This window comes from Vulpes vulpes, chromosome 1 (genome assembly GCF_048418805.1).
Source record: "Vulpes vulpes isolate BD-2025 chromosome 1, VulVul3, whole genome shotgun sequence".
In the NCBI taxonomy this organism is placed as follows: Eukaryota; Metazoa; Chordata; class Mammalia; order Carnivora; family Canidae; genus Vulpes; species Vulpes vulpes.
This window is the reverse complement of record NC_132780.1, coordinates 5,131,570-5,152,152: the sequence shown is the minus strand read 5'-3', so window position 1 is coordinate 5,152,152 and position 20,583 is coordinate 5,131,570. Positions and strand designations below refer to the sequence as shown.

The 20,583-nt window shown below is 45.9% G+C and overlaps 2 long non-coding RNA genes across 2 annotated transcripts; one reads left to right on the top strand and one right to left on the bottom strand.

The window, feature by feature from the left end:
- The first annotated feature begins 189 nt into the window (after positions 1 to 189).
- Positions 190 to 4,495, top strand: LOC140597989 (uncharacterized). The gene is made up of 2 exons (XR_012000109.1): positions 190 to 1,410; positions 1,718 to 4,495. It is a non-coding gene; the product is annotated as an uncharacterized lncRNA (long non-coding RNA).
- On the bottom strand, positions 1,774 to 20,290 carry LOC140597988 (uncharacterized). The gene is made up of 3 exons (XR_012000108.1): positions 19,490 to 20,290; positions 8,319 to 8,475; positions 1,774 to 1,852 (listed from the first exon to the last, which is right to left on the bottom strand). It is a non-coding gene; the product is annotated as an uncharacterized lncRNA (long non-coding RNA).
- Positions 20,291 to 20,583: the final 293 nt, after the last annotated feature.

The following is a 20,583-nucleotide window of genomic DNA, read 5'->3' as shown; positions in this document are numbered from 1 at the left end:
GGAATGGAAAGTCCTCCCACCTTGCTCTTGCTTGGCTGTTGCGTTAGGTGCTTTCCTCCCCTGCATGATCCTTGATTGTCAGTTCATACTTAGGAGTTGGGCCCAGCGTGAGGCTCAGCCTGTGGTTTAACCCTGAAGGGGGAGTAGAGGATTGAAATAAGGAAATGTAAAAAAAAAAAAAAAAAATAAGGAAATGTTTTGGTGAAACACATTAAGAGTTCTATTTCGGGGATGCCTGGGTGGCTCAGCAGTTGAGCATCTGTCTTCGGCTCGGGTCATGATCCGGGAGTCCAGGGATCGAGTCCCTCATCAGGTTCCCTGCAGGTAGCCTGCTTCTCCCTCTGGCTATGTCTCTGCCTCTCTCTGTGTGTCTCTCATAAATAAATAAAATGTTTTGTTTTGTTTTTTTTAAAAAAAAGAACCTAAGGTCCTTGGAAACCTGGGAAGGGCTGATGTGTTGAAATGAAATCTCAAACAGAGCCAGGCCACTGAAGAGCACCCCACATGAGGCCCCCTCCAGGTTTCTCCATCCTAAAAGCCCTGTGGTTGAAAACCACCTGCCTCTTGTCCATCATTTCTGCCTTTGCCTCATTCAGGGGAGCAGCAGGGTCGTGCGCCTGGCCTCTGAAGTCTCCTTCCAGCTGGGATATGATAGTGGGTTGAGGAGTCTAGATTGTGTGATGTTTCTGCAGCATTTTTCCCCATGAATATTTGGTGTACAGATAGCATCCATGCTGACTGTTCCACTTTCGACTCCTACGTGGCTGCTCAAGAAGAGTGTGGGCTTATGTATTTCTGAGAAATAATAAGCAATAATGTGATATTTGCATTCCCCAGATACTTCGAGTTTCCCAACTAACTGTGACTTCTGATTTCTTCTCAGAGTGTGCCCACGTGGGTCTGGGTAAATTTTGCCTCCTTACTGAATCTCTCCCACATCTCTGCATACGTAAGGTTTCTTCCCCAGCGTGTCTGATTTTAGCGAATTCCCTCCCACACTCTCCACCCTGGAAAGTCCCGAATGTTCTGCAGTCCTCCCCTTCGAGTCCTTGTTTGCATCCCGAGAGTTCTCCCTTTGGATGAGACCGAGCTCCATTTCTACGAAACAGAAATGGTACCACCTGGGTGCACCAGGGGGTACCCAGCTGCCATGGGGCAAGTTAGTTCCCTCCGGCTTCCCTCGGCCTTGACCTGCCAGTCCTTGTCACGGCCTCCGTTTCTCAGGAACTTCTGTTTTGTCTTTCCAGAGTCTTGGGGAGAAGTGTCATTCCTGCCCCTGTCACACCAAAGACACCCAGCCCAAGACCATCCCCTGCCCTTAAACCTGGGGCTCTCTGGGGAGAAAGCTCGGTGTCCCTTGAGTTGTCCAAAAATCGGCACTTTGACAAGAACAGAGCAGGAGGGATGAAGGTGGGCTTTTGGCATGTTGTCAACCAGACACCCCCAAGGGTTTCTTCCTTCTCCGCACCTATTTTTCTCTTTTGTTTTCTAATTTTATATATTTTATTCCCACCCTAAACACCAAAAAGAGGTGCCCAAAACAGACAGGGTGGCTTGCTGTTTCTCAAAACCTTAAAAAAAAAATCACATTTTTTTGACCATTTGGGTTCATTTCTGCAAAGAGTTGTTGGGACCACGTACGTTTTCTGTAGGACCAATAGCTGCTTCTGGAGGGACCTGCAGCGCCCCGTGGAACGTCCATCTGTGTTTCCTCCAGACAGGGCACCCTTCAGGGAAACTTCCAGATTGGAGGCGTCACTTCAGCAGCAATGATGGAGAGTCTTCTGATCAACTGCAATGAAGTTCTAGGCCGTCCCCCCAGCCACTGACACACCCACCGTTGGCTGCTCTTCTGGAAAACAGGGATAAAGCTGCCAATGAGACACAATCCCCGTAGTCTGAGTTTACAGCCTTCCTCTGTGAAGTGTGGAAAGTGTGATCGCCCACCTCGAGGCATTTTGACAGATTCTGATAAGATAATATAAGGAGCTGGGGCTCAAGCATGCAGTGAATCAATGTTTCTATTATTATTATTATTATTATTATTATTATTATTATTATTATAATATTCTGGGGGGGAGGGAGTGGTGTTCGAATGAGCATCTGTGGGTCATGATTTCAACAACCACACTACCAAGATGCCGAGAAGCAAGGGCCGGGGAAATGGGGCAAGAGCTAATGTAAGAATTCTAGAAAGCTAGTCACGTCCCTGTGTTGGTTTGGGGTTAGCTCACAGTGTTTTTCCACATCTCTTATTAGGCAAATTCTTAAAACGAGGAGGCAACGCATGCTTACAGAGGCCAAGGAAGGAACTGGAAGGATTTCATTTTACTCCACAGTCAGGCTTGTGAGGCGGAGAGACTTTCAAACATAGCAGCTTTGGTTGGGTTTTGGTTTTTGTTTTTGTTTTCTGCTTTATGTATTGGGATTATGCACCCATTTTGGTTTTATTTAAAAATATTTTTTAAAAGTTAAGTGTGGCTAATTTAATAGGAAATGACTGGTCTTGCCCCTGCAAGCCTGAGGAAAGGAGGGGCAGGAGGTGACAAGCGGGCCATACAAGTAGAGGCACAGGCCGCTAGAGGAATGGACACGCACCTCTGGTGGGACAGGGCTCTCAGAGTAGCCCCAATGCCACCGATGAGGCTCACAGGTCCACCAGACAAGCCCATTAGGGACACTCTCAGCTCTTTTTAAAAAATATTTTCTTTTATTTAAATTTAATTCACATATGGCGTATTATTAGTTTCAGAGGTAGAGTTTAATGAATCATCGGTTGCATGTAACACCCAGTGCTCATCACATCACGTGCCTCCTTAATGCCCGTCACCCAGTTACCGCATCCCCCACTCCCTCCCCTCCAGCCACCCTCAGTTTGTCTCCTATGATTAACAGTCTCTTATGGTTTGTCTCTCCCTCTGATTTCATCTTATTTTATTTTTTCTTCCCTTCCCTGTGATCCTATGCTTTGTTTCTTAAATTCCACATATGAGTGAAACCATATAATTGTCTTTCTCCGATTGACTTATTTTGCTTAGCATAATACCCTCTAGTTCCAACCACGTCATTGCAAGTGGCAAGATTTCATTCTTTTTGGAGGCTGATATACTGCATCTTCTTTATCAGCTGTTTTGTATGTTGAGCAAAACACTACCTATTCTCAGAAATAGGAGAAAAGGTCTGACTCTGGAAAGTCCGCACTCAAAACACTTTTAAACATTTCAGTTGGAGCGTTGTGCACATTTCAAACAAATATAAATGGATCTCAATAAAGCTATATTTTATTTTATTATTTTTTTTAATAAAGCTATATTTTAAATGACACCTGTATGATCTTGAATTTCCTGGAGCTGCCATAAAAAGTCCCATGAATTTGGGAGCTTACAGCCACAGAAGTTCATTATCTCAGAATTCTGGAGTTCAGAGGCCCAAGGTTAAGGTGTTGGCAGGGCTGTGCTCCCTCTGGAAGCTCTAAGAGCAGAATCCGTCCCTGCCTCCCCCAGCTTGTGGGGGCCCCGGTGTTCCTTGGCTGATAGCTGATAACTCCCAACCTCTGCCTCAGTCTTCAAATGGCCTTCTCCCTGCTGTGTGTCCCTCATAAGGACATTTGTCATTGGATTTAGGGCCCGTCCATATAATCCAAGATGATCTCATCTCAAAATCTTTAACTTAATTATATCTGCAAAGACCTTTTCCCAAACAATGTCATATTCACAGCTTCTGAGGGTTAAGCCGTGGACATATCTTTTGGGGGCCACCATTTGTGTCACTCAAGAGAAAATATGGTAAATAGGGCAGCCCGGGTGGCTCAGTGGTTTGGCACCTCCTTCAGCCCACGGCCTGATCCTGGAGACCCGGGATCGAGTCCCATGTTGGGCTCCCTGCATGGAGCCTGCTTCTCCCTCTGCCTGTGTCTCTGCGCCTCTCTCTCTGTCTCTCATGAATAAATAAATAAAAGCTTTAAAAAAAAAAGAAAATATGGTAAATAGATGGTAATAGAAAAGATGGGAGGCAGGGATATCTACAAAAAGAAATGTACAAGAAAACAGTGGCCTTATTCATAGTAACCCCAGACATGAAACAACCCAAATGTTCATCAACAATGCAATAATTAAATAAACTGTGATCTATTATAAAATGGAATACTATATGGCAATGAAAAATGAGCAAACTATTTACAAGCGTCAACATGGCTGCATTTCTATTAATGCAAAGTTCAAGAACAGGCTAAACCGATCCATGGTGCTAGAGGTCAGAATAGAGCTTACCTCCAGGGGGTCCTAACTGGGAGGGCACAAGGGACCCTCTGAGGTATGGGAAGTATTCTATATTTTAATATGCACGGTGATAATATACGTATGAAAAATTAATTATGCTATAATTCAAGATTTGTGTATGTTACTGTATGTACGTTGTACTTTGATAAGTAGTTAAAAGAATAAAATTTTAATGACAGGTTGTAATATATTATCCACATTAAATCTATTTTAACGGCTCTATTGAGGCATAATTGATGTATGAGAAACTGCACATATTTAAATCAGAGAAACCGCACACATTCAAAGCATACAGTCTGATATTTGCTATTGACATATGTATATATCCGTGAAACCATCCGCACAATCAGACTAACCAACATACCATATCCATCACCCTCAAAAGTTGCCTCCTGCCCCCCCTCCGCCTTCCCCCAGTCCCTATGGTATTAACATTTTTATGTTAAAAATTTTTGCAAATAAAATTACTGCCGAACTCTTTCTTTCAGGAATAGTGCCAAACCAGCAAGGCGAATTTAGAAACATTAATGCACTCTCCACTTTTGGCATAACTAGGGGACATCTGAAAGGCCCGACCTTGGCCTGGGAGGCAGGGCTGCCGATACAGTGAAACTCAAATGGGTCTTAGACAGAAGCCAAGAAAGAGTGCCCATGGTTGTGACCTCAAGCTGAGCCCGGAAGGCACAAGAGGCTCATCCTGTTGGGCAAATGGTGCCAGTCACTTGTTTGGAATATGAAGAGTGGGATGTACAGCCTGACAGTTGGAACTTTCCTGGAACTGCCTGGCGTGGAGGTAGGGGACCAGGAGCCACCTGCGGAAGAGATTGCAAGTTGCGCTCTAAGGGCCTTCCTGCTGCCACTGGCCTGTAGGGCGAAGGCCGGTTAAACCTCTCACACAGGCACACAAGCCCTCTGAATTAGGAATTTGCTGGAGCCCACGGAGATTTCCCACTAGGCAGAAACGAAAGCCTCCCCTCAGCCCACAGATCTTTTTGTCAGTTGGCACTGAAGGGCTCTCCTCACTCCTGGTCAGAGGCAACTGGAAGGGGGGGCATGGCTGATGTATATAGAGGAGGAGGCCCGATGCCTATGATGTACTTCTAATGCACAAAACATAAGATGGAGCAGGTGCAATGAAATGTTGACAGAAGGATCCCAGCAGCGGGTAAACAGGTGTTCACTTCACAGTTCTTTCAACTCTTCTGTATGTTTGAAATCTTTCATTAAACGGTTGAAGAGAGGATATGCACAGGAGCTGAGCAAAGATAAAGATATCGAAAGAAAAAAGGAGAAATAGAGCAATAAAATAATTCCAGATGAAGAATACTCAGCTGAAAATGCTGCTGGGGGGACCTCTGAGGAGCTCAGTTGGTTAAGTGGCTGACTCTCAATTTCAGCTCAGGTTGTGATCTCAGGGTCCTGGGGTGGAGTCACGCTACAGGCTCTGCACTCAGCAGGGAGTCTGCTTGAGGATTCTTTCTCTCTCCCTTTCCCTCTGTCCCTCCTATTCATGTGCTCCCTCACCCCCTCAAATAAATAAATAAATCTTAAAAAAAAAAAAAAACTGCTGGGCTAGAAAGTCCAACTAATCCAGAGAAAAAATTAAGCAAATTTTTAAAAAAGATTTATTTTTATTTATTTATGATAGACATATATATAGAGAGGCTGAGACACAGGCAGAGGGAGAAGCAGGCTCCATGCCGGGAGCCTGACACGGGACTCGATCCCGGGACTCCAGGATCGCGCCCTGGGCCAAAGGCAGGCGCGAAACCGCTGAGCCACCCAGGGATCCCCAATTAAGCAAATTTTTAAAATAAGATAAATAAAATGGAAAAGATAAGAAAAAATAAGATAAAAATAAAATAGAAAATATTTTTCAAAGATAAAAAAATAAAAATAATAATAATAAAATGCACACCTGGAAACCAGAGAACACCAAAGGCAATGGGATGATCTTCAGAGCAGCTGGAAACAAAAGACAGATTACCTAGATGGAACCAAAATGCGATTTACTGCTGACTACCCGATAGTAAAATGGGAACAAGAAGACGGGAGAGGAATGCCGTCCACATGCCAAGAAAAAAATCATCGTCAACCCAGAACTGCATTCCCAGCCATCTTGCAAGGATGCAGATGAAGGAAGCACACTTTCAAATAAATAAAAATTAAAATATTTTTCTATGAACAGATCTTCACTAAAGGAAGTTCTAAAGAATTCAGCTCATCAGAAAGAAGTAATAACAAAAGGAAAGTATGAACCATAAGACAGAATAATGAGGAATAAAAGTGAGAAATGTGTGGGCAAATCTAAGCGGATAATAATAGTATGAAACAAGAATTTTTGTTTTTCAGTTTACAATAACAGGCTAGAACTAAAATCCATGGTGATAGCAGCCTAAAAGTCAGGACGGATGATTGGAATTAAAGTGTTCTCGTGTTGTTCAAGGGGACTAAAGATACTGATAAGAAATTTTGAGACATGAAACATGCACCTAAAGTAAGAGAAAGGGAATATCCACCATCTAAATCAGTAGAGGGAAGAAAATGGAAAAGAAAAACCTTCAGTCCAAAATAAGGCACAAAATGTGGAAGGAGGGAAGTGGAATAAAGAGAAAGTGTACACAATATTTAGATGAAGCATCAAAAGCACATCAAGTATTATAAAATAAGTAAAAAGATGAACTTCTCCAGGTAAAGCACAAACATTGCCAAACTAGACAAAGAGAAACATGTTGCTACATGCTCTTTACAAGAGAAATAACTGACAAATAAGGATAAAGAAAGATTGAAAGGAAAAAGAAAAAAGACTTATCAGGAAAATGCTAACTGAAGGAAAGGTAGTGTAGCTATAATACATCAGACAGATAACAAAGATGTAGGACAAAAAAAAATATTTTTAAAGGTAAAGACAGCCACAACCTAACAATATCAAAGTTCCAACTTACCAGGAAAATATACCAGTTCTAAGCTTGGGTGCACTAATATACAAACTGTATCCAGTAAGGAAAGAATGTACACTTTTTAAAAGTTTTTATTTATTTATTTATTTATTTATTTATTTGAGAGCGAGACAGAGAGAGAAAGATAGAGCAGGAACAGGGAGGAGAGAGAGAAGCAGGCTTCCCACTGAGCAGGGAGCCCAATGTGGGGCTCAATCCCAGCACCCTGGATTCATGACCTGAGCTGAAGGCAGACACTTAACCAACTGAGCCATCCAGGGCCCCAAGAATGTACATTTTTTAAAACTGAAGTATTTTGATACATGCCACATTAGCTTCAGGTGTACAACCTAGTGATTGGACAAGAATGTACATTCCTTTTTTTTTTTTTTTAAGAAAGTACATTCTTTTAAGCACACGTGGAATATTTACAAAATTTCATCACAGTCTAGGCCATAAAAAAGTGTCAATGCATTGTTAAATGTTTTTTTTTTTTTTTTAAGATTTTATTTATTGGAATCCCTGGGTGGCGCAGCGGTTTAGCACCTGCCTTTGGCCCAGGGCGCGATCCTGGAGACCCGGGATCGAATCCCACGTCTGGCTCCCGGTGCATGGAGCCTACTTCTCCCTCTGCCTGTGTCTCTGCCTCTCTCTCTCTCTCTCTCTCTGTGTGACTATCATAAATAAATAAAAATTTAAAAAAAGATTTTATTTATTTATTCATGAGAGACACAGAGAGAGAGAGAGGCAGAGACACAGGCAGAGGGAGAAGCAGGCTCCATGCAGGGAGCCCGACGTGGGACCCGATCCTGGGACTCCAGAATCACACCCTGGGCTGAAGGCAGCACTAACCCCCTAGGCCACCAGGGCTGCCCATTGTTAAATGTTTTAATGGCAAACAAATACATTCTCTGGTCATAATAAAACTGTCATAAGTTAATAACTAAAATATTGCTAGAAAAACTCATGTGTTTGGAAATTAAACACATTCTCAATAATTCATCAGTCAAAGAAGAAACCATAATTAAAAATTAGAAAATATACAGAACTAACAAAAGTGAAAATACCATGTATAAAAACTAGAAAGAAAATGATGGGGCACCTGGGTGGCTCAGTGGTTGAGTCTGCCTTCCGCTCAGGTCATGATCCTGGGATCCTGGGATCGAGTCCTGCGTCAGGCTCCCTGCAGGGAGTCTGCTTCTCTCTCTGTCTGTGTCTCTGCCTCTCTCTGTGTCTCTTATGAATAAGTAAAGAAAATCCTAAAATAAAAAAAGAAGAAGAAAATGAAAATTATAGCCTTAAGTGCTATTTAACAAAGTAAGCAACCAAATTAAAAGATGGAAAAGAGGAGAATAAATCCTAAGAATATATGAGGAAGGAAGGAACTAATAAAGGTAAGAACAGAAAATTAAAATAGAAAACCAGGATACAATAGAGAAGATTGGAAGTCGCAAGTTGGTTCTTGAAAACTTTGGAAAGACGGATTAGGGAAAAAACAAAGAGAGAAGGCACAAACAAGGGACAAAGATACAGATGCTACAAGTATTAAAACAACAGGGTATATTATGATCAACTTTTTGTTGATATATTTGAAAACTTAAATGCAATGGACTAATTCCCAGGAAAAAAAAACTATAATTTACCAAAATGGATTTAATGAGAAATACAAAATATAGAGGTGCCTGGGTGGCTCAGTTGGTTAGGCATCCAACTCTTGGTTTCAGCTCAGGTCGTGATCTCAGGGTCATGTGATCCGGCCCCACATTGGGCTCCATGCTCAGCACCAAGTCTGCCTGAGATTCTCTATCTCTCTCCCTCTGCCCGTCACCTTCACTCTCTCTCTTTCAAATAAATGAACAAATCTGAAAGAAAGAAAGAAAGAAAGAAAGAAAGAAAGAAAGAAAGAAAGAAGAAATATAGGGATGCCTGGGTGGCTCAGTGGTTGAGTGTCTGCCTTCGGCTCAGGGCGTGATCCTGGGGTCCTGGGATCCAGTCCCACACAGAGCTCCCCATGGGGAGCCTGCTTCTCCCTCTGCCTATGTCTATGCCTCTCTCTCTGTCTCTCATGAATAAATAAATAAATCTTTAAAAAATCAAAATAAAAAAATAATAAAAGAAATATAGAATATAAACAATTATATAACAAGTAATGAAATACATTTAATTACTGGTTAAAAATTTCTGCTCCCTGCACTCCCCCATCAGACCACACACACAAAAACACAGACAAAATGGTTTTTAACAGCAAGTTCTGCCAAACATACTAGGAAAAAGTAATTACAATCTTAAACTGTTTTCCAGAAAGAAAAGTGAAGAGAGATCTCCCAACTCATTTTATAAGGCTAGCATTACCTTGATACTAAAATATGCAATCTCATCATGAGAAAGGAAAATTATATTCATAAGCATAGATGCAAAAAATCCCAAACAAAATATTAGCAGACTAAATCCTGCAGTTGGGTTTATGCTATGAATGCAAGGAAGGTTAACAAAGAAAGTCAATAAACGTAATTCGACATGTTAAGAGATCAAAAGATGCAAAAGAAAAAAGTATTCAAAAATTCTACATTGATTCATGATTAAAAACTCACAGCAATATGGAAATAGAGCACTTCCATTGATGAATAAATGGTATATACACTGGAAGTGTTAAACCAAAAGGAAAATTCGTAGAAAGTAGAACACAAGACATAATGGTAGTAGGAGAAAAGATAAGAAAATTAGAGGATAAATCCAGGAATTCAAAAAGAGAGAGAGAGAGAGAGAGAAAATAGAAAACACAGTAGTGAAGAAGTTATTAAAGAAATATTACAAGAAAAAAAAGAAATATTACAAGAAAAATCCTACAACTGAACACTGGAAGGGGCCTACAGAGTGTGGAGCACAATTATTAAAATACAATCATGTTATTTCAGAACATCAGTTCTAAAAGTTTCCAGAAAGGAAAAAAAAAACCCTATATTTAAATGATTTGGAAGGACACCAAATAATCAACAGGAAATGTGATTAAACATTTTCAGACATACAGTGTCTCAAAAAATTGCCTTCCCAGCACTCTGTCTCCAGAAGCTTCTAGAAGATATTTCCACCAAAAAAATGAAGGAGTAAAGCAGGAGGGAGAAAATGGCAGGGAATCAACCTAGGAAGACGGTGAAAGAATTCTGCAGCCTGTTAAAGAGCAGCCAGTCCAGATGGGAGCAGAACAGAGATGGTGGAGGTTAAATGATTCAAAAGGCCGGGGGTGGGGAGGTGGGGAGGCAAATGTCAACCCCAGTTGTAAAGAAAAACAAAAAGCTCGCATGAGGACAAAATGTAAATCACAGCACACTACGTAGCTTGGCTCTGACCAACATTTTCCTAATCATAATCATAGAAGCACTGAACGTTGATTTCATAAAAATCATCCAATAACCACCTTCTGAGTTGGATGGAAGAGAAGGAAATAGGTGTGTGGAAAAGGATGTGTGTAATATGTAAATGTGTGTATAAGAGCTAATTTATCATCATCCAGTAAAAAGCCAATGGGTAAAACATACAACTAAAAAAATCAAGACTGTAAAAAAAAAAAAATCAAGACTGTGTACAAACTTACTATCTATAAACCTGAAGACTGAAAAACAGAAGGGTCCACCAAAAGAGAGTGATTGATTCTGGAGAGAGGAATCAAGGATGAGAAGGCATGAGGTGGAGGAGACAACCGCATGCGGAATTATTTTACCTTTTCAAAATACTATGTGTGTGCATAACTTTGGTCAACATAACAATTTAAAAGGCTGGCACTTGTTGGGCCCAATAATTTTAATTCTAAGAATCCATGTGACGGAACTACTAGCAATGTACATAAACATTTTAATGCATTTTTAAACTTCTCCGGTCACAATCCTCTGTCTTTTCATCCACACGCTCATGGAAGCTTCCTGCCCGGGATCTGTGAGTGGAGAAGCAAAGCTTTCCTGTCCTTTCACTGGGATGCCCTTCCCAAAGCGCTCCCACCAGCTACACCCCCCTTCCCTCGGCCTGCCTGTTGCCTGTCCTGAGTGTCCCTGATGCCAGCGTCCTCGCCTGCCACTGCTCGCCCCTCATGAGGCCCTAAGTAGGGGCCAAGAGCAAACAGAAGGCCTACCGCACCAGGGATGCCGGACACTGATTCTCGGTGCCAGGGGCAGAGGGGGGCTGAGCAGGAGCCATGCCCTGGGGTCACAGCACCACCCTGGGCAGGCACTACAGGCCCTGGAGAGGCAGGTCTCAAGGAAGAAAGTGGGAGATGGTGGGAGGGAAGCAATGGGAGAAGGGAAAGTGTAGCTGGTGTGTGTGTGTGTGTGTGTGTGTGTGTGTGTGCATGTGCGGTGGCGTAAGAGGGACCTTGGGGGGAGCCTCAGAGCAGAAACAGGGGATGAAGGCAGAGCACATTGTTCCACATCCCTCCTCAAACACCTGGGAGAGGAGAGTTGTTTGGGGACCCAGGAAGGGGAAGGATTTCTACCCAAGAGGAGTAGGGCACCTGAGAGAAGAATGCTGGAAGGCCCTACTGGAGGAGGAGACATCTGGGCGTTCTCTGAACTCTTCAAAGAACTTTCCAGCATTGAGCACCTGGGTGGCTCCGTCAGTTGAGCATCATCAGACTCTTGGTTTCAGCTCATGTCATGATCTCAGGGTCGTGAGATCGAGCCCCACCTGGGGCTCCGTGCTCAGTGAGGAGTCGGCTTCAGATGCTCTCTCCCTCTCCCCTGGCCTCTGCTCATGCTCACCCTCTTTCTCTCTCTCTCAAATAAATACAGAAAACCTTTTTTTTCTTTCAGAAAAAGAACTTTACAGCATTTCATGTGGGCAGGAAATACACCCAAACTTTAACTTCCACTTTTTGCACCATAGGGAGGAACAGGAAAAGGAAGTAGGACACAGAGCAGTGGCCGTTCTTTGAGAAGATGAACCGGCTCTCCTCGGTGGTGCTGACGGTGTGTCTACACATGCCCCCTCTCTCGGCTCTGGGGCAGAGTTTGCCCATGATCCCCCCCCCCAGCACTTGCACCCCGGCTGCCGGACTGCTTTTCTCTCTCTGTTCCCCCCACCCCGATTTAACTTAGCAAATCCGTCCACTTGGTTCGCGATTCATTATTCCACGAATATTTTGTGAAAGGGCTGGAGACACAACAGGAGCTCGGTTTCCTGCATTCAGAAAAGCTACACAGTTATCGTTCCCGCTGGCGTGTACTGAGACCCCCCTGGCGAACCTTCTAGCTGAACATGAGAAATCCTAGAAGTCGGTGGACGTTTAAAAGGAGATCAACTAAAAAAATAAAAAAATAAAAAAAAAAGAGGAGATCAACTGAGAATTCTGGCATGAAAGAAGCAAACCCTCTGTTTGAGGAAGGAGAAGGGAGAAGGAAAGACTGGGCTCAAGTCCCCCAGAAATGCTACTGAACAGTGAGGGGAGAACAGCCGGGAGTCGGAGATTGCCACATCCTGGAAATAGCCCTGAGCAAATGGGGACATTTCACAAAGTGACTTCTCGTCCTCATTCGGCCTGACTCATCCTGCCAACTTCAGGGCATCCGTGCACCTGCCTGCCGCCCCGTTGCCCACATCTGTGTGGTTAACCCGGTCTCCGCTAAGAGGGTGGGTTATAGGTGCCGTGAAAATGCCCAGATGTACCTAAAGGTGCATTGGGATTGCAGAGGGCCATATAATTGGGGAAGAGGGAGAAAGGTTGTTTTTTTTTGTTTTTTTTTTACAGTTCCTCCTAGGGGCACCTGGGTGGCTCAGTCGGTTGGGCAACCCATCCTTGATCTCAGCTCAGGTCATGACCTCAGGGTGGGGGACCAGCCCCACCGCCAGCCCTGTGCTGGGCAGGGAGCCTGCTTAAGATTCCTCTGTCTCCCTCTCTCTCCCTCTCTCTCTCTCTCTCTCTCTCTCCCTCTCCCCTCTGTCCCTCCTCCCACCCCAAAGAAAAGGATATTTGGGGGAAAAGTCCCTCCAGACACTGGCGGAGCTGCTCTGTCCTCCAGGTACCTTCTTCTTGAGCTCCCCCTCTCTCCATCGGCGGGGGCGGGGGTCCCACCATCAGCAGGGCGGGGGGGGGGTGCAGACACTCTGCAGGGGGGGCTCAACACATTTCCTGCTTTCAAGGCGACAACCAGGAGGCAGCATCACCGTCAGGTGCTACCACCGAGCGTGGGGCCGGGGGACCAGGGTCCGGGGCGCTGGTCTCCGAAGCCCCTTGAACACGGGACGCTTCCTCGGTGCTGCACGTTGGCCCGCACGTCACTATGACCCGGGGTCGCGGAGGGCCGGTCGCCCCCCGCCCCCGGCAGCCCTGAGAAGGGGCTCTGCCCCCCAGCCTGCGGCTGCACCCCGGGCCGCCCAGCGCTGCTCCCCTGCAAGGTCCTGGGCGGTCGGGAAGGAGCTAGACTCGCCCAGAGACCAGTATCACCCTTGGGTGCGCGTGACAATCCTCCGGGGAGCCTCCGGCACGCTGCACGCGGCGGCCTCAAAATCAGAATCCCTGGGAGGAAGGGAGCTCTTGCATCAGGAGCTGTCACCCTCCCCCACCCACCGCACCCCCCTTACCCCGGGGTGGGTCTAACCCGCTCTAGGAGTGAGGGCCACGGAGGCAGCGCCCTGCAAACCATGCTGCGCACACGAATTCCCGGGGGGCTGGACCAAACGCAGGTTTTGATGCAGCAGGTCTGGTTTGGGGGCCCGAGGTTCCACCTTCCTAACGACTTCCCAGGCGACGCGGCCGATGCGGGTGCCCGGCCCCCCTGCAGCCCCCCTGCAGCCCCCCTGCGGCCCCCGGAACCGGGCCTGTGGTTCTTGCGCCCCCTGGTGCCCCAAACCTCCCTAGCAGCGCCCCGCGGAGAAGAGGGGGCGGTTGTTGGGAGCCTCCCTCCTCCAATAGATGCTATTTCTAGACCATTTCCAGATTCTTCCCCAGAGCCTGGCCACTGACGTCTTCATTTCGGCGTCACAATAAACTGCGTGTGAACCTGCCTGGACTCCTGACCTACAAAACTGTGAAGTAATAAATGGGTGTTGTTCAAGCTGTTAAATATGCGGTGATTTGTTATGCGGCAATAGGAAAGTAGTACAGGGAGTTTTATAGGTTTTGCGATAAGAGGCCAAGTGAGACTCTCAGGCCCACAGGCTTGGCGTAGTGGCCCTGGCCCAGGTCTTTGATGGACCTATTCCCAGCCTCCCAGTCAATGGCAGGAGAGGGAGGAAGGATTGCTTTGCTTTGCTTGCTTGCTTGCTTGCTTGCCTTCTTTCTTTCTTTCTTTCTTTCTTTCTTTCTTTCTTTCTTGTTTTTTTTTTTTATTTTATTTGATAGAGAGAAAGAGAGAGAGAGAGAGGAGAAGGAGAGGGGAAGGGAAGGGCAGAAGGAGAGAGAAACCCAAGCAGACACCACACAGCTTGGAGCCCAGTGGGGGCCTGGATCCCATGACCCTGAGGTCAGACCTGAGCTGAAACCAGGAGCTGGATGCTCAACTGACCGCACCCCCCAGGCGCCCCGATTGTATCTCATATTTATCCATCATTACACTTGCGGTCTTATTTCTCCTCTCTAGACACTTCTGTTCCCCGACTGAGGTCCGTTGTCACTGACCCTCCTGAAGGCTCAAGGATACCGTGGGGCTAGTTGGGTCTCTGTGGCAGGTTGTGTTTTCCAAAGATGAATCCCATCTTATGTGCCGCTCCTACGACCTGCGATGGAGACGCTCCTCCATCCCCAGGACTGGTGGGGAGGACTGGTGGGGAGGACTGGTCGGGATGTCTTTCGAGGCTAAGTCCTAACAGGTGGAACATCCTGCCTGAGTTCTGTGAGGACACTCACCCCTGGAGCCCAGGCACCGTGCTGGGAGGAAGCCCTAGCAGCCACAGAGCAGGGCCGCCTGTGGGTGTCCTGGCCGCAGCGCCCCACTGGGAGGCAGCAGCAATTGCAGACACGTGAGCGAGAGAGCCTGGAGAAGATTCCAGCTCCCTGTCTTCAGGCTGCCCTGGCTGAGGCTGAGGGCAGCAGACACGAGCTGCCCCACTGAGCCCTGGCCAGGTCGCAGACCTGTAGGCAATACGAATGGTTTAAGCCACTAAACTCTGGCTTGTTGTTATGGGGCCACAGTCTGGAACACTCTGAGACTCTCCCCTGGGGACAGTCCTCTGAATCTGACCAGGTGTGAGGTGGTGGTGAGGAACCTCTGGATTCAATTAATTACAGGCAAGTTACCTATTTTTCATTATCTACTATTTTTACAGGGCTGTCGCATTAGAAATTAAGTTCAATGCTTAAAAAAAAAAAAAAGTTCAATGCTTATAAACTACCAGGAACTACTTTTATACTTTTATAACTTTTCTTCTTTGCCATTTAATTCATTTAAAAGGTTGTCTCCTTACATAGGTCTCGAGAATAAGTATTTTCCTGTAGATTTTCCCTCACCTGTGGGAGGCCAACTTCTAAGAGGGCCTACAATGCCACCCCCCCCCCACCCACCACCCTGTTGTTGGTGTAATTTCCTTCCTCGAAGGTGGACCTGACCTTGTGACTCGCTTCTAATGAATAGAACAGGGCAAAGGTGACGGGATGTCATCCCATGACGAGAGCACAGCTGTTGTGACCCCTGTCTCGCTAGCACACTCTCTCAATTGCCTTCTTGGCTTATGCACTTTGATGACGCTGCTGCCACGTTGGAGAGAAGGACCCGAAGGCAGCAAAGAACTGAAGCTCTCAATAGCCCACGAGAAAGGAATGTACTAGAACGTGGCTCCTTCTTGGTTGAGCCAGGAGATGAGACATCAGCCCTGGGTGGCATCTTCATTCCAGCCTCAGGACCGACCCAGAGCAGAGCACCCAGCCAAGCTGCGGGGGGACTCCTGACCCACAGAAACAGGATGACAGATGTGTGTTGTTCCAAGCCACGAACCTTGGGGTGATTTGTTACACGGCAGTAGTAGTAGCTAACACGCCACCTCCGTCTGGCGGCCTGCGTGTCATTTCTTTACCCGAATCCTCAATCACTCTCGGCCTAAAACATGTGGCCACACTTACCACACACACCAGGGTTCTTGGCCAAGCACGCGAGCCTGTGTCCAAGCGAAGGGAATATTCAGCCCCGCACTGGCCAGGTGGCTTCTTCCCTGTGTGTCTGTACCTGTGTTTGCCAGGCCCGTCTTGGAACACGGACTCTCTTCATCACCCCTATAAATCTTCTTCCCTGGAGCCTCAGTTGGATTCAGGTAAAGTTTCATTATTCCCTAAATATTGCAAATTCGCGTTCTGTCCGCCCTGGACCAAGCTGAGCTCAGACTCTGCGAAGCAACTGGCTTCCTCAGGATATATTGGCTCTTCCTGTGGCAGGAAGAATCATTTCCTCCGAGCCAAGGGCTTTCTTTCGTTTAAGCTCCAGCCTCTCCTCTGGCAGTTCTGAACCGGGATCCCCAGATCGGAAGCCATCTACACTCCTCAGCGTTGGAATCTGAGACGTCTTGCCCAGTACAGTTGATTGTTTGGAGCATCCAGAGGGCAGGAGGAGCAGAAGTGGATTTCTGGACTGAGTTATGTCGGAAGGAAACCATTTTAAGACAGATGAATGGAAGCTGGGGCCACGTGGGTCTCTCTGCCTGGCCTCCCTGCCTCCCCTCTCCGCACCCACATTCACCCACTTATAGATCATGTGAGAACAGAAGTTGTTTTCCCCACAAAGGGTGCCTTCATACCCCTGATCTTCCCTTTTGCCTTCACAACACTGCATTTTAAATTCGCATCCTGTAAACCAGAACCAAACACCACACACCAGGACAAACAGACCCGTTTGGGTTCTCTAACTCTAGATTTTTCCAGGACTTTGGGGTTCACGTCTTCAGTGGTTTCCAGAGCCAGACGAGGACGAGGACGTCTTCTATACTCTGGAGCCAGGCATACTTTAGTTACCACCTCACATTATGAAAAAGAACTCGGCAAGGCCGGTGACGTAACCATCCTGGAGACAGCAGTGGTGTAGACGGAGCGATCAGAGCCCAGTGGCCTTCACGCCTGAGGAGAGACTGCAGACAGTCCCCTTCTCGGAGAAATGTCCACGCACATTGCTCTCCGAGGAAATGCTCTGAGGGAGTTTTCCTGGGAGAAACAAGGGAAACGGGAGGCATGCCCCCGTGTGAGTCCCTTCTTTGGAGTGTGGGCCTGACTTTGCGTCTTGCTTCTAGCCCCCAGAATATGGCAAATGCGAAGGGACGTCACTTCCATGATTAGGGCACAAAAGGTTGTGACTCCTGCCTTATAGCAGCCTCGTTCAAGTCCTGGCTTGCACGCTGTGATGATGCAGGCCGCCTTGTTGGAGTGTGCAGGACGGAGGCCCCCGAGATGCGCTAGGGCAGCACAGGGATCAGAAAATAATGGTTTCAGGAGAGGATGTATTGGCACAATCGTGTGTTAATTTGTGCATCCGTTCAACAGATACCCACTGAGTAACTGAGCTTCGAAAGTGGTGCTGCAGAGAAGGATAAGACACAGAGAGCCGTCATCTCAAGTCAGGATCCGTTCCCAACGATGCAGACGTCTAAACGTAAGCAATGGAATCCATGAAATAGGGGATCCCTGGGTGGCGCAGCGGTTTGGCGCCTGCCTTTGGCCCAGGGCGCGATGCTGGAGACCCGGGATCGGATCCCACGTCGGGCTCCCGTGCAGGGAGCCTGCTTCTCCCTCTGCCTGTGTCTCTGCCTCTCTCTCTCTCTCTCTGTGACTATCATAAATAAATAAAAATTAAAAAAAAAAAAAAAAGGAATCCATGAAATACATAACCTAGCATGGAGAAGTATTTTTATTTTTATTTTAAAGATTTTATTTATTTATTCATGAGAGACAGAGAGAGAGAGAGAGAGTGAGGCAGAGACACAAGCAGAGGGAGAAGCAGGCTCCATGCAGGGAGCCCGACGTGGGACTCGATCCCGGGTCTCCAGGATCACACCCTGGGCCGAAGGCGGCGCTAAACTGCTGAGCCACCCAGGCTGCCCTGGAGAAGTATTTTTAAAGATTAATCCCAGCTTTGGGATGGTTTTTTTTGGGGGGGGAGGTGTGAGGGGGATGGTTTTTCTATGTCTGATGTCAGAAACATAAAACTCTCTGATATTTTTCTGAAAGCCATAAATAAAACACAAATAAAATGCTAAAAATAATCGCTCTTCATATAAGTTTTTCACATATAAAAAGAACTCCTATAAATCAATAAGAAAAAACAACAATATGCTTAAAACTGGGCAAAGAATATGATGAGATAGTTCACAAAAAAGTAAATCTAAGGTCTCTTAGACATAAAAAAAGAAAACCACTCTAGCTCATTCATCTTGAGAAAAACGCCAACCGTCTTCTACATACGTGCACAGTTTTCCACAACAACTTGTGGTTCAGAGAAGCCAGGACACCCCAACCTCACCAACTGTATTCCCAATGCCAGATTACAATTTTGCTTTTGGCTCTTCCCACTATCACATTTAGCCTCATGATCTCTTTATTTACTATATCATACATTTATTTATTCATCCAGAAGATTTTTTTCTTTTTTTTTTTTTTTCAGAAGATTTTTCTTGTGGCTATATTGTGTCTCAGCATCAAGCAGGATCCTGGTTGTGTCAGTGAATAAGATATGTTCCTTGTGGGGGATCCCTGGGTGGCTCAGCGGTTTGGTGCCTGCCTTTGGCCCAGGACGTGATCCTGGAGTCCTAGGATGGAGTCCCACGTTGGGCTCCCTGCGTGGAGCCTGCTTCTCCCTCTGCCTGTGTCTCTGCCTCTCTCTCTCTCTCTCTCTCTCTCTGTCTGTCTGTCTCTCATGAACAAATAAATAAAATCTTAAAAAAAAAAAAAAGATATGTTCCTTGTGCTGAATAAGCTAATATAATGAAATATTTCCTACTGCAGTTAGCTTTCACTGAGCACCCATGGTGAGTAAAACCTTTTCTATCTCAACATATGTTTTCACAAATGCTTGTAAATGATCTTCCATGTTGTAGTTAGCAACGTGAAACAGAAGAATTGGGTGATCTGGCTTTCACGGCTTTTATAGATTCAAATCAGACCTCGAAGATGAAAAAACACTTATTCTTCAGTATTTGCCAATACCGCGTTAAAACTTGGCCTTGACTCACTCTGAACAACCCATGCACCCCAGGGCTGGACCCAGGCCTGGACTGAAGTCATCCCACACAAGACATCCAAACCAGGGCATCCAGGCAGAATTATTCCCAGGTGTTTTCCTTTTACCCACTTTCCACCCAGCCTTCTGTCAGTACCTGCTTCTTCGGTATGCGCAACTTCCTTAGGTCTGTTCTTGGTTGATTGCATTCAAGGAGTCTGCAGCTCCTGTCAACAAATTCGAGCAACATTTTTTATTTGGCAGATCCTTTGGCATCAACTCTTTATTTTTTTAAAAAGATTTTATTTATTCATGAGAGATACACAGAGAGAGGACAGGTAGAGACATAGAGAGGAAGGCAGGATCCCTGCAGGGAACCCGATGAGGCTAAATGTGGGACTTGATCCCAGGACCCCGGACTCACACCCTGAGCCCAAGGCAGACACTCAACTACTGAGCCAGCCAGACGTTCCCGGCATCAACTTTTGAATTTGAGAATCATAGAAGAAATGATAACAACTAATGGCATTTCTCTGGTGCTTTCAAATTTACAAAGCAGTCTCACATATGGGATCCTAGTCAATCCACACCTGAAACACGAGGACCCTAAAGCCTGGAGAGAAATGTAGTGGCCTGAGTGAAAGTTGAATCCAGAATTAGAAGCCAAATCTTTAGAGTCTTCTGTAACAAAAGTTACATGTTTCCATGGAAGAGGTTTTGCAAGAGACAGCAGGTGTGGGAATGATGTCAGGAGATCAGCAAGGTGTGTGAAAAGAGGGGGTGAGTTTTGTAAGAAAAGGGGACACCAAAAAAAAAAAGAAAGAAAGAAAAGGGGGCACCTTAGAAGTTAGTAGACATTTTGCGGGAGAATGAGTGAAAAAATAAGTGCAGAGGGAGGAAATATTAAGCACTCCTGTTAAGTGATGGGAGGATGTGATGAAACTGTAAAGAGAGAATGAGGACAGGGATCCCTGGGTGGTGCAGCGGTTTGGCGCCTGCCTTTGGCCCAGGGCGCGATCCTGGAGACCCGGGATCGAATCCCACGTCGCTTCTCCCTCTGCCTGTGTCTCTGCCTCTCTCTCTCTCTCTCTCTCTCTCTCTCTCTCTGTGACTATCATAAATTAAAAAAAAAAATCAAACTAGAAATGCATTCCTCATTATTAACAAAAAGGTCTCAATTCTCACACTTTCACTCTAGTCAGATTTAAAAAAAGAGAAGAAGAGAGAATGAGGACAGGGTCCTAGAGACTC